This window comes from Salmo salar, chromosome ssa01 (assembly GCF_905237065.1).
Source record: "Salmo salar chromosome ssa01, Ssal_v3.1, whole genome shotgun sequence".
NCBI classification, from domain to species: Eukaryota; Metazoa; Chordata; class Actinopteri; order Salmoniformes; family Salmonidae; genus Salmo; species Salmo salar.
This window is the reverse complement of record NC_059442.1, coordinates 82,132,881-82,144,945: the sequence shown is the minus strand read 5'-3', so window position 1 is coordinate 82,144,945 and position 12,065 is coordinate 82,132,881. Positions and strand designations below refer to the sequence as shown.

General features: G+C 41.4%; 1 protein-coding gene across 1 annotated transcript in view; it reads right to left on the bottom strand.

Annotated features, from left to right (window-relative positions):
- The window catches only part of c1qtnf1 (C1q and TNF related 1), a 39,544-nt gene extending 35,683 nt beyond the window's left edge, over positions 1-3,861 (bottom strand). The window contains exon 1 of the mRNA XM_014212896.2: positions 3,603-3,861. The gene's annotated coding sequence lies outside the window, so the exon portion shown is untranslated. The remainder of the gene's footprint in view (positions 1-3,602) is intronic.
- Between the last annotated feature and the right edge of the window lie 8,204 nt (positions 3,862-12,065).

The following is a 12,065-nucleotide window of genomic DNA, read 5'->3' as shown; positions in this document are numbered from 1 at the left end:
GGAATAGGGTGCCATTTGGGACGCAGCCCTATTAATGATATAGTGAAGGCTAAAAACAACAATATGGAAATAGACGTACTCACTGGTAGAGTAAACAGACCTGTACTCACTGGTAGAGTATACAGACCTGTACTCACCTTGTAGAGTATACAGACCTGTACTCACTGGTAGAGTATAGAGACCTGTACTCACTGCTAGAGTATACAGACCTGTATTCACTGGTAGAGTATACAGACCTGTACTCACTGAAAGAGTATACAGACCTGTACTCACTGATAGAGTATGCAGACCTGTACTCACCTTGTAGAGTATTCAGACCTGCATTGCTGTAAAGTACTTAAGTAAAAATACTTTCGAATTTAAGGAAAATTGTGGTGCACAGTGCACTGTTCAGATGCTGGAATTGTTTTTGGATGAATGTGCGAAGGTATCCTACTTTTTTTATGATTGGTTTGGTTCATTAAAAGGTAATACATTTTTACTGGCCTGCGCTCTCTAAATCACTAAGTCCGACCCTGAACCTCATCAAACTTCACTGGCTCCCTATCCAATTCCATATAAACTTCAAGATCCCTCAAAACACCTCTTTCAGAAAGTCTATGGTCTTTGATTGACTTGTCATTTACATTAATTGACCTGTCATTTACATTAAATGTTGGCCATTTAGCGGACACTCTTGTACTTATCAATTTACAGTCAGTGCATTCAACCAATGTTGATAAAGAAAACACACATCACAGTCATAGCAAGTAAAAAGCTTCTGTAACCGTTACTGAAAATGTTGTTGTAGTTAACAATACATTGGTCTTCAAAATAATTGTAATTACAACAAGATAGCTTATGATATATCCCTTATGATATATCCTGATAGTGCCAATACAATACTGAGATATTCATGGGAACTTGATGTCAGAGCAATGAAACACAGTGCAATACAGTGAAAGGGACTGTTAAGCTGTAAGAAAATTATTTTTACAGTATTTTACTGTAATTACAAGGGATTAGAGGAAGCAGGTTGGCTGTAGGCATTTGCATATTACATAATATTATTGAATACTTGGTTTTTATCACTTTCTCTTCTAGAGGCCTAAACAAATGCTTCCAAACTGGTTGTGATTACAGTGCAAAACAGATTAAATGGACATGGGTAAATTGTGAAGCATTAAAAGGTTTATTAAGACCCACTATAGTGATGTTACATTTGATACAGCCGCTCCGAGGCATGCGTCGGAATCGCTTAATTTATTTCGTAGCGGTGTGCCGATGCCTGTCTCGCTTTATCAGAAGCACGTGATCAATGATGTTGAAAGCTTTGTTTCGTCGAACAACCACCTGATTGGTTTCGCATTGGTTTCGGTGGAAGACAAAAAGGCTACACTGCCCATGCGCTGCGGCATGTGTGACGTTATCTCTAATAATTTGACTATTCTAAATTCTTATGACCAGCAGGTGCCACTAGTGTACACTGTGTTGATCAATACCTCAAGTAATTAACCTATTTTTGACACAATTGGCTGGAAAGCCTCAATGGTTCAGGAAGCTTAGTTTCCCCATCACTAGTGATCTATTTCTTGTACACAAAATATTTAGGGAACTACTACCACATATCACTTAAATTGGTACAGGCCTCGCAGTAACGGATGCAACAAATACAGCCACTTACAAGGCAAACCTTAAAATATGTTAATGAGTCAATATCATCCCAAAGCACATGAAACCCTACCTCTTCAAAGAGTATCTTAAATAATCCTCCACCTCACCTTGACACCCCCCCCCATTTGTATTTATTTGATAAAATAATAATCCTGAACCAGCACTTGACTCCCCCCCTTGCTAGCTCTGACTTTGCTGATAGTTAATGTATTGAGGAACGTGTAGTTACTATGCCGTGATGTGCTTGTCCCACCTAGCTATTTTACGATGAACGCACTAACTGTAAGTCACTCTAGATAAGAGCATCTGCTAAATTACAAAAATGGAATACCATGCACCCGCTAGTGGTCTTATGGTATGCTACTGTATTCTAAATTTCAGTAAATTACTAGCAGCAATTAGCCAATAGATTATTATAGAGTATCAGAACAAAGTGTGTAAAATTACTAAAGTACACTATATTACGATATTCTGTGTGGGTACAGCATTCTTACTCATAAGTGCAACATATATAGCCTCTTACAAGGCTCGCCGTAAAATATGTTAATGAGCCAGAGACTTTCCCCGCCCACAACATTTTCCCACAATGTACCATAATGAATACTGTAAAACACATTTACAGTATTTTACAGTGCATTCTACTGTGTACTGCAGTTGAAATTACAGAAAGGTTGTACAGTGTGCTGTAAAACAAATGTGCAGTATTTTACTGTGCATTCTACAGTAATTTATGGCATTCAGTTTATACAGTATCATGCTGTTGATTAATACAGTAGGTTACTGATAAAATTAGAAAAACGGTGTAGAGTATGAAGACAAAGATTGAACAAGTGCAGTGCCTTTTGACAGCAGCAATATTTTTGGTTAGGGAACTACTGTAGAAGAACATTGTTTTGTTTTGTTATGTAAGGTATGATGTTTAGACATTGCTTTCTGTATTCTCTGACACTCCCTCTCTCTTTCTATCCCTCTCTCCCAAGGCAGGACATGACCAGTGCGGAAGCAGTAAGTTCAGCTGCAGCCTACAGGCTTTGTGATGGTATGCCCAAAGAATTCCTGTCCCACATTAATTTCACTTTGCCACTTTGGGACACTCAGATGCCTATCCCTCTCAAACCAGCTCTACTTCTGCTCTCTGATTATATCCCTGTCTTTATACTATCACCATTGTTACTGTCTAACAGAGAGACAAGGAATGAGTCCCAAATGGCACCCTATTCCCTATAGTGCACTACTTTTGACCAGGACCTGCACTACAATATAAATAGGATGTTATTTGGGACCAATTCAAGTATTTACGTATCTGACTACACTGTCACGGGAGACCGGGTGAAGCAAAAACCATGCAGTCATCTCAGAACAAAACAAACACAGAAATGATCGACAAGTATCCAACGACAACAGAAAATAAAAGTTTAAAACATGTGTCAGCCACTTGCTGTCAGCTAGCGCAGTTCAGTGAGGTGCTGAAATCATTCATGATTTATCTCAAATGCATTCAGTCCCAGCATTGAATATAGGCCAGATGACACCACTACAGTACTTACTCAGTTCATGGTGACAGTTTTTGCTTTCCAAACAAAAAATTCAACACTTTGCTTAGTGAAAACACTTTGCTGAGTGTTAGAGTGGTTAACTCTTACCACTGACCCTGCAGCCGCTGTAAAGTCTCAGAGACATGTATTTCTGTATTCTGACATGGGGTAGAGGGCATTTTAGTACGCCATCTGGTAACGGTTTGTCACAACTCCACAGAAGCTGTGTGTGTGTCTGTTTGGACAGGCTTTGTTAACACATTTCATAAGGAATAGTGTCCAGTGGCAAAGACTATAGAAACTGGATCTGAGCAGAATGTGTTTAATCAAGTTTAATAGATATCTACACGTTATTCCTGACATTTAGATTTAATTCAACAAAATTAACATTCTAGATAATATGACAAGACTTACCGCTTCTAAGATTATGGATCCACAAGGCAATATGGAAAGGATCCTGCTTGCTCTTTGACTTGATTTTAGCCTGGTTTAGCCCACGTTTATCACACCGTCAGGCTTAGTTTGTCCTGGTTTTCTCCCAGTTAGTCTTCCTCAGATCCCTGCAGTCAGTCAGTGTGTGAGTGTCAAGCCTCCTCCAACTCTCCCCCTAACACTGAACACTGCTGCCTGCCTGCTGTCTGCAGAGAGACTAGGTCTTCAAAACAAGTGGAGTGGAGAGAGGGAGGGAGGGAGGAAGAGAGGGAGGAGCACAGATTGTGACCTATAGGGATGAAAGAAAAATAACAACAAAACGAGAGAGAAAGGGCAGATACAAGGAAAGAGAGCAAATTGAGGGTACTAGAGGGGAGAGCGGGAAGAGAGAGAGAAAAGAGACGGAGAGAGATAAGGAGAGAGAGCAATGAAGGGACCCAGAGGACAGAGAGAAAGAGAGAGAAAGAGAAAGGGGGGTAAAGCAGCTGAAACAAGATTTAACAGTTTGTCTGGACAAATTAAACAAATTGTTCTCCCAGCGTTTTGTTAAGAATCATCTGTTGTAGTTCAATTGTTTGACAGATGTAAAGTACATGTTTAGGTAATCCAACTTTAACCGGCAGTGTTAGCTGTTATTGTAATTTTATCAGTACTTTACTGTATTAATCAAAGGTATGATACTGTATAAACTGAATACAGTAGATTACCATAGAATGCACAGTAAAATTCTGTACATTTGTTTTACAGCACACTGTAAGAGCTTCCTGTAATTTCAAGAGTAATACAATGTAGAATGCACAGTAAAGGCACAGCATCACAGTGCTACATTAGCTGTACCAATAGAGATCCTGGTTCGAGTCCAGGCTCTGTCACAGCCGGCCGCGACCGGGAGACCCATGGGGCGGCGTATAATTGGCCCAGCGTCGTCCGGGTTAGGGGAGGGTATGGAGCAGGGATGTCTTTTCCCCATCGCGCTCTAGAGACTCCTGTGGCAGACCGGGTGCATGCACGCTGACACGGTCGCCAGGTGTACAGTGTTTCTTCCGACACATTGGTGTGGCTGGTCACCGGGTTAAATGGGCATTGTATCAAGAAGCAGTGCGGCTTGGTTGGGTTGTGTTTCGGAGGATGCACGGCTCTCAACCTTCACCTCTCCCGAGTCCGTACGGGAGTTGCAGTGATGGGACAAGACTGTAACTACCAATTGGGGAGAAAAAGGGTAAAAAAAAGAAAAGAAAAAGAATGCACAGTAAAATACCATAAATATGTTTTATAGTATTAATTATGGTGCATTGTGGGAAAATGTTGTAGGCGGGGAGTCTCTGGCTCATTAGAATATTTTAAGGCATGCATTGTGAGAGACTATATTTGTTGCACCCATGAGTGAGACTCCTGTACCCCCACACAATACAGTAACATACTGTATTTTATTAATTATATAGAACTTTTTCTGAAACTCTACAGTAACTTACTGGTGAATTGCTACAAGTAATTTAATGTAATTCAGAATACAGTGTCGTACCACATTTTTGGAGAACAAAAAATTATTTTGAACACTAATGGGTGCATGGTATTGTTGTTTCTCACTCATTAACATATTTTGAGGCGTGTCTTGTAAGAGGCTATATTTGTTACACCTGTTAGTGAGAGTCCTGTACCAATTTAAGTGATATGTGGTAGAAGTTTCCTAACAATTAAACGTATATACGGTGAGGGAATAAAGTATTTGATCCCCTGCTGATTTTGTACGTTTGCCCACTGACAAAGAAATAATCAGTCTATAATTTTAATGGTAGGTTTATTTGAACAGTGAAAGACAGAATAACAACAAAAAAATCCAGAAAAACGCATGTCAAAAATGTTATAAATTGATTTGCATTTTAATGAGGGAAATAAGTATTTGACCCCCTCTCAATCAGAAAGATTTCTGGCTCCCAGGTGTCTTTTATACAGGTAACGAGCTGAGATTAGGAGCACACTCTTAAAGGGAGTGCTCCTAATCTCAGCTTGTTACCTGTATAAAAGACATCTGTCCACAGAAGCAATCAATCAATCAGATTCCAAACTCTCCACCATGGCCAAGACCATAGAGCTCTCCAAGTATGTCAGGGACAAGATTGTAGACCTACACAAGGCTGGAATGGGCTACAAGACCATCGGCAAGTAGCTTGGTGAGAAGGTGACAACAGTTGGTGCGATTATTCGCAAATGGAAAAAACACAAAAGAACTGTCAATCTCCCTCAGCCTGGGGCTCCATGCAAGATCTCATCTCGTGGAGTTGCAATGATCATGAGAACGGTGAGGAATCAGCCCAGAACTACACTGGAGGATCTTGGTCAATGATCTCAAGGCATCTGGGACCATAGTCACCAAGAAAACAATTGGTAACACACTACGCCGTGAAGGACTGAAATCCTGCAGCGCCCGCAAGGTCCCCCTGCTCAAGAAAGCACATATACATGCCCGTCTGAAGTTTGCCAATGAACATCTGAATGATTCAGAGGACAACTGGGTGAACGTATTATGGTCAGATGTGACCAAAATGGAGCTCTTTGGCATCAACTCAACTCGCTGTGTTTGGAGGAGGAGGAATGCTGCCTATGACCCCAAGAACACCATCCCAACCGTCAAACATGGAGGTGGAAACATTATGCTTTGGGGGTGTTTTTCTGCTAAGGGGACAGGACAACTTCACCGCATCAAAGGGACGATGGACGGGGCCATGTACCGTCAAATCTTGGGTGAGAACCTCCTTCCCTCAGCCAGGGCATTGAAAATGGGTCGTGGATGGGTATTCCAGCATGACAATGACCCAAAACACACGGCCAAGGCAACAAAGGAGTGGCTCAAGAAGAAGCACATTAAGGTCCTGGAGTGGCCTATCCAGTCTCCAGACCTTAATCCCATAGAAAATCTGTGGAGGGAGCTGAAGGTTCGAGTTGCCAAAAGTCAGCCTCGAAACCTTAATGACTTGGAGAAGATCTGCAAAGAGGAGTGGGACAAAATCCCTCCTGAGATGTGTGCAAACCTGGTGGCCAAGTACATGAAACGTCTAACCTCTGTGATTGCCAACAAGGGTTTTGCCACCAAGTATTAAGTCATGTTTTGCAGAGGGGTCAAATACTTATTTCCCTCATTAAAATGCAAATAATTTTATAACATTTTTGACATGCGTTTTTCTGGATTTTTTTGTTGTTATTCTGTCTCTCACTGTTCAAATAAACCTACCATTAAAATTATAGACTGATCATTTCTTTGTCAGTGGGCAAACGTACAAAATCAGCAGGGGATCAAATACTTTTTTCCCTCACTGTAGGGCACAGGTCAGAGTGGTAGTGGGTCTTAAACTTTTTACTGCTTAACCCGTTACCCATGTCCATTTGATCTGTTTTGCTCTGTGATTACAGCCAGTTAGGAAGCTTTTGTTTATGCCTTGTAACGTCCGTTGTCGGAATGAGACCAAGGCGCAGCGTGGGTTGGGTTCATCATATTTTAATATAAACGGTGAACCAGCAAAAACCAAAACAAGAAACGGACGAACGGACGAACGGACGAACGGACGAACGGACGGACGGACGGACGGACGGACGGACGGACGGACGGACGGACGGTTTCGCAGGCTTCTCACAGCAATGCAAAAACAACTTCCCACACAGACAGGTGGAAAAAGGGCTACCTAAGTATGGCTCCCAATCAGCGACAACGATGTACAGCTGTCCCTGATTGAGAGCCATACCAGTCCAAAACACAGAAATACAAAACCTAGATAGGGAACATAGAATGCCCACCCCAACTCACGCCCTGACCAAACCAAACTAGAGACATAAAAAGGAACTCTAAGGTCAGGGCGTGACAGGCCTCTAGAAGTGCAAGCAATATACAACACCAAGTATGAATTAATATGCTGTAATGTGTAAATGACTGCAGCCAACCTGCAAGCTGTAATACCTTGTAATTACAGTAAAATACTGTAGAAATAATTTAGTTAGAACTTTAAAGTCACTTTTACTGTTCTGTGTGTTATTGCTCTGGCTTCAAATTACCATTAATATCTCAGTATATGATTGGATTGGATCTAGTCAGAGATACATCATAAGATATCTTGCTATAATTACAATTACATTGAAGACCAATGTATCCTTAACTATAACATTTTCAGTAACAGTTACAGAAACGTTTTACTTGCTATGACTGTGATATGTGTTATCTTTATCAACCTTGGTTGAATGCACTGACTGTAAGTTGATAAGTACAAGAGTGCTCGCTAAATGGCCAAGATGTAAATTGAAAAATGAAAACTTGCAAAGAAGACTGGGTAATATGTCGCTGGGTCGGTAATTCCAGTAATATACTGTAAATTAAATAACAGCAATGGTTCCCAAACTTTTTATAGTCCTGTACCCCTTCAAACATTCAACCTCCAGTTGTGTAGCCCATCTAGCACCAGGGTCAGCGCATTCTCAAATGTTGTTTTTGCCATCATTGTTAACCTGCTACACACACACTATACGATACATTTACATAAAACTCTTATAGGACCAGGGCATATATAATAATATAATAATACTCAATAATTTTGCTCTTTATTTAGCCATCTTACATATAAAACCTTATTTGTTCATCAAAAATTGTGAATAACTCACCACAGGTTAATGAGAAGGGTGTGCTTGAAAGGATGCACATAACTCTGCAATGTTGGGTTGTATTCAGTCTTAAATCATTTCCACAGACAGTCTGTGCCTGTGTTTCATTTTAATGCTAGTGAGGGCCGAGAATCCACTCTCACATAGGTACGTGGTTGCAAAGGGCATCAGTGTCTTAACAGCGTGATTTGCCAAGGCAAGAAACTCTGAGCGCAGCCCTATTCAGAAATCTGGCAGTGACTTCTGATAAAATTCAATTTGCACAGAACCGCTTGTTGCAGTTTTGATGAGTCTCTCTTGTTCAGATATCGGTAAGTGGACTGGAGGCAGGGCATGAAAGGGATAACAAATCCAGTTGTTTGTGTTTTCCGTTTCGGGAAAGTACCTGCGTAATTGCGCACCCAGCTCACTCAGGTGCTTCGCTATATCACATTTGACATTGTCCGTAAGCTTGAGTTCATTTGCACACAAAAAATCATACAATGATGGAAAGACCTGTCTGTTGTCCTTGTTAATGCAGAGAGAAAAGAGCTCCAACTTCTTAATCATAGCCTCAATTTTGTCCCGCACATTGAATATAGTTGCGGAGAGTTCCTGTAATCCTAGATTCAGATCATTCAGGTGAGAAAAAAACATCACCCAGATAGGCCAGTAGTGTGAGAAACTCGTCATCACGCAAGCGGTCAAACAAGTGAAAATGATGATCAGTAAAGAAAACTTTAAGCTCGTCTCTCAATTTTTTAAAAACGTGTCAATACTTTGCCCCTTGATATCCAACGCACTTCTGTATGTTGTAAAAGCGTTACATGGTCGCTGCCCATATCATTGCATAATGCAGAAATTACACGAGAGTTCAGGGGCCTTGCTTTACCAAAGTTAATCATTTTCACTGTAGTGTCCAAAACGTCTTTCAAGCTGTCAGGCATTCCCTTGGTAGCAAGAGCCTCTCGGTTGATGCTGCAGTGTACCCAAGTTGCGTTGGGAGTAACTGCTTGCACAGGTTGGAGTCATTAAACCTCGTTTTTCAACCCCTCCACAAATGTCTTGTTAACAAACTATGGTGTTGGCAAGTCAGTTAGGACATCTACTTTAAGTAATTTAAGTAATTATTCCAACAATTGTTTACAGACAGATTATTTCACTTATAATTCACTGTATCACAATTCCAGTGGGTTAGAAGTTTACATACACTGTCACGACTTCTGCCGAAGTCGATGCCCCTCCTCTTTCGGGTGGTGCTCGGCGATCGACATCACCGGTCTTCTAGCCATCACTGATCCATTTTTCATTTTCCATTGGTTTTGTCTTGTTTTCCTACCCACCTTTTTCCAATCCCATTCATTACATGTTGTGTATTTAACCCTCTGTTTTCCCTCATGTCCTTGTCCGAGATTGTTTTGATTGTTATTGATTTTTGTGTATTTTTGTATTGGTGAGCTAGGGTATTTTTACCCATGTCATTTTATGTACGTTGGTTTTTGGAGTTCGTGTTAGTTTATTATTTATTAAACTACTCCAGTTATACCAAGTTGGTTTCTCCTGCGCCTGACTTCCTTGCCACCTACACACACGACGATGACATACACTAAGTTGACTGTGACTTTAAACAACTTGGAAAATTCCAGAAAATGAGTCATGGCTTTAGATGCTTCTGATAGGCTAATTGACATAATTTGATTCAATTGGAGGTGTATTTCTGGATGTATTTCAAGGCCTACCTTCAAACTCAGTGCCTCTTTGCTTGACATCATGGGAAAATCAAAAGAAATCAGCCAAGACCTCAGAAAAAAAATGTGTAGACCTCCTCAAGTCTGATTCATCCTTGGGAGGAATTTCCAAATGCCTGAAGGTACCACGTTCATCTATACAAACAATAGTACGCAAGTATAAACACCATGGGACCACGCAGCCGTCATACCGCTCAGGAAGGAGACGCGTTCTGTCTCCTAGAGATTAACGTACTTTGGTGCGAAAAGTGCAAATCAATCCCAGAACAACAGCAAAGGACCTTGTGAAGATGCTGGAGGAAACAGGTACAAAAGTATCTATATCCACAGTAAAACGAGTCCTATATTGACATAACCTAAAAGGCCGCTCAGAAAGGAAAAAGCCACTGCTCCAAAACCCGCCTTAAAAACGCCAGACTACGGTTTGCAACTGCACATGGGGACAAAGATTGTACATTTTGGAGAAATGTCCTCTGGTCTGATGAAACAAAAATAAAACTGTTTGGCCATAATGACCATCGTTATGTTTGGAGGAAAAAGGGGGAGGCTTGCAAGTCAAAGAACACCATCCCAACCGTGAAGCGCGGGGGTGGCAGCATCATGTTGTGGGGGTGCTTTGCTGCAGGAGGGACTGGTGCACTTCACAAAATAGATGGCATCGTGAGGAAGGAAAAGTATGTGGATATATTGAAGCAACATCTCAAGCCATCAGTCAGGAAGCTTGGTCGCAAATGGGTCTTCTAAATGGACAATGACCCCAAACATACTTCCAAAGTTGTGGCAAAATGGCTTAAGGACAACAAAGTCAAGGTATTGGAGTGGCCATCACAAAGCCCTGACCTCAATCCCATAGAACATTTGTGGGCAGAATTGAAAAAGTGTGTGTGAGCAAGGAGGCCTACAAACCTGACTCAGTTACACCAGCTCTGTCAGGAGGAATGGGCCAAAATTCACCCAATTTATTGTGGTAACCTAGTGGAAGGCTATAAGAAATGTTTGACCCAAGTTGAACAATTTATAGGCAATGCTACCAAATACTAATTGAGTTTATGTAAACTTCTGACCCACTGGGAATGTGATGAAAGAAATAAAATAAATTGGTGGTCCTAACTGACCTAAGACAGGGAATTTTTACTAGGATTATATTGTGAAAAACTGAGTTGAAATGTATTTGGTTAAGGTGTATGTAAACTTCTGACTTGAACTGTATGTACATGTAGGTACAATTAAAGTGACTATGCATAGATGATTAACAGAGAGTAGCAGCAGCGTAAAAGAGTGGGTTGGTGGTTGCGGGGTGGCGGGACACAATGCAAATAGTCTTGGTAGCCATTGTGTGGAGGCACCGATTCGTCGGGCTAATTGAGGTAATATGTATGTGAATGTATAGTTAAAGTGACTATGTATACATGATAAACAGAGAGTAGCAGCAGCGTAAAAGAGGGATTGGCGGGGTGCTGGGACACAATGCAAATAGTCCGGGTAGCCATTTGATTACGTGTTCAGGGGTCTTATGGCTTGGGGGTAAAAGCTGTTGTGAAGCTCCAGTACCGCTTGCCATGCGGTAGCAGAGAGAACAGTCTATGACTAGGGTCTTTGACAATTTTTAGGGCCTTCCTCTGACTCCACCTGGTATAGAGGTCCTGGGTGGCAGGCAGCTTAGCCCCAGTGATGTACTACTACCCTCTGTAGCAGTTGCTGTACCAGGCAGTGATGCAACCTGTCAGGATCCTCTCAATGTTGCAGCTGTAGAACCTTTTGAGGATCATGACAAATCTTTTCAGTCTCCTGAGGGGGAATAGGTTTTTTTCATTCCCTCTTCATAACTTTCTTGGACCATATTAGTTTGTTGGTGATGTGGACACCAAGGAAGCTTGAGAATGGGGGCATGCTCAGTCCTCCTTATCTCCTTTGTCTTGATAACATTGAGGGATATGTTGTTATTCTGGCACCACCCAGCCAGGTCTCTGACCTCCTCCCTATAGGCTGTCTCATCATTGTCAGTGATATTGCCTCCCACTGTTGTGTCATCTGCAAACTTTATGATGGTGTTGGAGTCATGCCTGGCCATGCA